At 65.5% G+C, this 5,000-nt stretch overlaps 1 protein-coding gene across 1 annotated transcript in view; it reads left to right on the plus strand.

The window, feature by feature from the left end:
• LOC147160274 (plexin-C1-like) overlaps positions 1-5,000 on the plus strand; it is a 158,233-nt gene that overhangs the window by 54,825 nt on the left and 98,408 nt on the right. The gene's annotated exons all lie outside the window — the stretch shown is intronic.

Below are 5,000 nucleotides of genomic sequence, written 5' to 3' on the forward strand. Positions count from 1 at the left end.
CTCCCTTGATTTGCCCTGGAGCTCCCACGTCTTAAAAAGGTCTCTCCTATAATTGTACACCAACCATTTTGAGGTTTGGGTGCAAACCTCTCGAATGGGGGGACTCGGTCCCCTATCTACAGCGCCCCTAATGACGACAGGTGGTACTGCGCCCCTGGTAGCCCGGCCATTGAAAATGAATGGGCCCATTCATTTCAATGGGGAATTTCGACCCCTGGTTGCCCGCCATTCATTTCAATGGGGAATTTCGACCCCTGGTCGCCCGCCATTCATTTCAATGGGGACTTTCGACCCCTGGTTGCCCGCCATTCATTTCAATGGGGGATTTCGACCCCTGGTAGCCCGCCATTCATTTCAATGGGGGATTTCGACCCCTGGTCGCCCGCCATTCATTTCAATGGGGGATTTCGACCCCTGGTAGCCCGCCATTCATTTCAATGGGGGACTTCGACCCCTGGTTGCCCGCCATTCATTTCAATGGGGGATTTCGACCCCTGGTCGCCCGCCATTCATTTCAATGGGGGATTTCGACCCCTGGTAGCCCGCCATTCATTTCAATGGGGGACTTGGACCCCTGGTAGCCCGCCATTCATTTCAATGGGGGATTTCGACCCCTGGTCGCCCGCCATTCATTTCAATGGGGGATTTCGACCCCTGGTAGCCCGCCATTCATTTCAATGGGGGACTTCGACCCCTGGTTGCCCGCCATTCATTTCAATGGGGGATTTCGACCCCTGGTCGCCCGCCATTCATTTCAATGGGGGATTTCGACCCCTGGTAGCCCGCCATTCATTTCAATGGGGGACTTCGACCCCTGGTTGCCCGCCATTCATTTCAATGGGGGACTTCGACCCCTGGTTGCCCGCCATTCATTTCAATGGGGGATTTCGACCCCTGGTCGCCCGCCATTCATTTCAATGGGGGATTTCGACCCCTGGTAGCCCGCCATTCATTTCAATGGGGGACTTCGACCCCTGGTTGCCCGCCATTCATTTCAATGGGGGACTTCGACCCCTGGTTGCCCGCCATTCATTTCAATGGGGGATTTCGACCCCTGGTTGCCCGGCATTCGTTCCTATGTGGCGGGGGATTTCAACCCCAGGTCGCCCTCGTGTGGTTCTTTTTGGCGCAGCTGACGGGCTCCGCTGCTCATGGAGGTTTGCTAGTGGAGGATAACCCCCTGCCTGGGCAACTCGAACGCCCGGCATTCGTTCCTATGTGGCGGGGGATTTCAACCCCAGGCCGCCCTCGTGTGGTTCTTTTTGGCGCAGCTGACGGGCTCCGCTGCTCATGGAGGTTTGCTAGTGGAGGATAACCCCCTGCCTGGGCAACTCGAACGCCCGGCATTCGTTCCTATGTGGCGGGGGATTTCAACCCCAGGTCGCCCTCGTGTGGTTCTTTTTGGCGCAGCTGACGGGCTCCGCTGCTCATGGAGGTTTGCTAGTGGAGGATAACCCCCTGCCTGGGCAACTCGAACGCCCGGCATTCGTTCCTATGTGGCGGGGGATTTCAACCCCAGGTCGCCCTCGTGTGGTTCTTTTTGGCGCAGCTGACCGGGCTCCGCTGCTCATGGAGGTTTGCTAGTGGAGGATAACCCCCTGCCTGGGCAACTCGAACGCCCGGCATTCGTTCCTATGTGGCGGGGGATTTCAACCCCAGGCCGCCCTCGTGTGGTTCTTTTTGGCGCAGCTGACGGGCTCCGCTGCTCATGGAGGTTTGCTAGTGGAGGATAACCCCCTGCCTGGGCAACTCGAACGCCCGGCATTCGTTCCTATGTGGCGGGGGATTTCAACCCCAGGTCGCCCTCGTGTGGTTCTTTTTGGCGCAGCTGACGGGCTCCGCTGCTCATGGAGGTTTGCTAGTGGAGGATAACCCCCTGCCTGGGCAACTCGAACGCCCGGCATTCGTTCCTATGTGGCGGGGGATTTCAACCCCAGGCCGCCCTCGTGTGGTTCTTTTTGGCGCAGCTGACGGGCTCCGCTGCTCATGGAGGTTTGCTAGTGGAGGATAACCCCCTGCCTGGGCAACTCGAACGCCCGGCATTCGTTCCTATGTGGCGGGGGATTTCAACCCCAGGTCGCCCTCGTGTGGTTCTTTTTGGCGCAGCTGACGGGCTCCGCTGCTCATGGAGGTTTGCTAGTGGAGGATAACCCCCTGCCTGGGCAACTCGAACGCCCGGCATTCGTTCCTATGTGGCGGGGGATTTCAACCCCAGGTCGCCCTCGTGTGGTTCTTTTTGGCGCAGCTGACCGGGCTCCGCTGCTCATGGAGGTTTGCTAGTGGAGGATAACCCCCTGCCTGGGCAACTCGAACGCCCGGCATTCGTTCCTATGTGGCGGGGGATTTCAACCCCAGGCCGCCCTCGTGTGGTTCTTTTTGGCGCAGCTGACGGGCTCCGCTGCTCATGGAGGTTTGCTAGTGGAGGATAACCCCCTGCCTGGGCAACTCGAACGCCCGGCATTCGTTCCTATGTGGCGGGGGATTTCAACCCCAGGTCGCCCTCGTGTGGTTCTTTTTGGCGCAGCTGACGGGCTCCGCTGCTCATGGAGGTTTGCTAGTGGAGGATAACCCCCTGCCTGGGCAACTCGAACGCCCGGCATTCGTTCCTATGTGGCGGGGGATTTCAACCCCAGGCCGCCCTCGTGTGGTTCTTTTTGGCGCAGCTGACGGGCTCCGCTGCTCATGGAGGTTTGCTAGTGGAGGATAACCCCCTGCCTGGGCAACTCGAACGCCCGGCATTCGTTCCTATGTGGCGGGGGATTTCAACCCCAGGTCGCCCTCGTGTGGTTCTTTTTGGCGCAGCTGACGGGCTCCGCTGCTCATGGAGGTTTGCTAGTGGAGGATAACCCCCTGCCTGGGCAACTCGAACGCCCGGCTCCCCCCGGTCCGCTGGAGCTCCTCCGACGGCCAGCAACAAGCCCCGAAGACGGGCGCGCTCCCCCCGGTCCGCTGGAGCTCCGCCAACGGCCAGCAACAAGCCCCGAAGACGGGCGCGCTCCCCGCGGTCCGCTGGAGCTCCTCCAACGGCCAGCAACAAGCCCCGAAGACGGACGCGCTCCCCCCGGTCCGCTGGAGCTCCTCCAACGGCCAGCAACAAGCCCCGAAGACGGGCGCGCTCCCCGCGGTCCGCTGGAGCTCCTCCAACGGCCAGCAACAAGCCCCGAAGACGGACGCGCTCCCCCCGGTCCGCTGGAGCTCCTCCAACGGCCAGCAACAAGCCCCGAAGACGGGCGCGCTCCCCGCGGTCCGCTGGAGCTCCTCCAACGGCCAGCAACAAGCCCCGAAGACGGACGCGCTCCCCCCGGTCCGCTGGAGCTCCTCCAACGGCCAGCAACAAGCCCCGAAGACGGGCGCGCTCCCCGCGGTCCGCTGGATCCCCTCCAACGGCCAGCAACAAGCCCCGAAGACGGGCGCGCTCCCCCCGGTCCGCTGGAGCTCCTCCAACGGCCAGCAACAAGCCCCGAAGACGGGCGCGCTCCCCGCGGTCCGCTGGAGCTCCTCCAACGGCCAGCAACAAGCCCCGAAGACGGGCGCGCTCCCCGCGGTCCGCTGGAGCTCCTCCAACGGCCAGCAACAAGCCCCGAAGACGGGCGCGCTCCCCGCGGTCCGCTGGAGCTCCGCCAACGGCCAGCAACAAGCCCCGAAGACGGGCGCGCTCCCCGCGGTCCGCTGGAGCTCCTCCAACGGCCAGCAACAAGCCCCGAAGACGGGCGCGCTCCCCCCGGTCCGCTGGAGCTCCGCCAACGGCCAGCAACAAGCCCCGAAGACGGGCGCGCTCCCCGCGGTCCGCTGGAGCTCCTCCAACGGCCAGCAACAAGCCCCGAAGACGGGCGCGCTCCCCCCGGTCCGCTGGAGCTCCTCCAACGTCCAGCAACAAGCCCCGAAGACGGGCGCGCTCCCCGCGGTCCGCTGGAGCTCCTCCAACGGCCAGCAACAAGCCCCGAAGACGGGCGCGCTCCCCCCGGTCCGCTGGAGCTCCGCCAACGGCCAGCAACAAGCCCCGAAGACGGGCGCGCTCCCCGCGGTCCGCTGGAGCTCCTCCAACGGCCAGCAACAAGCCCCGAAGACGGGCGCGCTCCCCGCGGTCCGCTGGAGCTCCTCCAACGGCCAGCAACAAGCCCCGAAGACGGGCGCGCTCCCCCCGGTCCGCTGGAGCTCCGCCAACGGCCAGCAACAAGCCCCGAAGACGGGCGCGCTCCCCGCGGTCCGCTGGAGCTCCTCCAACGGCCAGCAACAAGCCCCGAAGACGGGCGCGCTCCCCCCGGTCCGCTGGAGCTCCGCCAACGGCCAGCAACAAGCCCCGAAGACGGGCGCGCTCCCCCCGGTCCGCTGGAGCTCCTCCAACGGCCAGCAACAAGCCCCGAAGACGGGCGCGCTCCCCGCGGTCCGCTGGAGCTCCGCCAACGGCCAGCAACAAGCCCCGAAGACGGGCGCGCTCCCCGCGGTCCGCTGGAGCTCCTCCAACGGCCAGCAACAAGCCCCGAAGACGGGCGCGCTCCCCCCGGTCCGCTGGAGCTCCGCCAACGGCCAGCAACAAGCCCCGAAGACGGGCGCGCTCCCCGCGGTCCGCTGGAGCTCCTCCAACGGCCAGCAACAAGCCCCGAAGACGGGCGCGCTCCCCCCGGTCCGCTGGAGCTCCGCCAACGGCCAGCAACAAGCCCCGAAGACGGGCGCGCTCCCCGCGGTCCGCTGGAGCTCCTCCAACGGCCAGCAACAAGCCCCGAAGACGGGCGCGCTCCCCCCGGTCCGCTGGAGCTCCGCCAACGGCCAGCAACAAGCCCCGAAGACGGGCGCGCTCCCCGCGGTCCGCTGGAGCTCCTCCAACGGCCAGCAACAAGCCCCGACGACGGGCGCGCTCCCCCCGGTCCGCTGGAGCTCCTCCAACGTCCAGCAACAAGCCCCGAAGACGGGCGCGCTCCCCGCGGTCCGCTGGAGCTCCTCCAACGGCCAGCAACAAGCCCCGAAGACGGGCGCGCTCCCCCCGGTCCGCTGGAGCTCCG

Source organism: Leptonotus elevatus, chromosome 17, assembly GCF_054856555.1.
Source record: "Leptonotus elevatus isolate MCC_2025b chromosome 17, RoL_Lele_1.0, whole genome shotgun sequence".
NCBI classification, from domain to species: domain Eukaryota; kingdom Metazoa; phylum Chordata; class Actinopteri; order Syngnathiformes; family Syngnathidae; genus Leptonotus; species Leptonotus elevatus.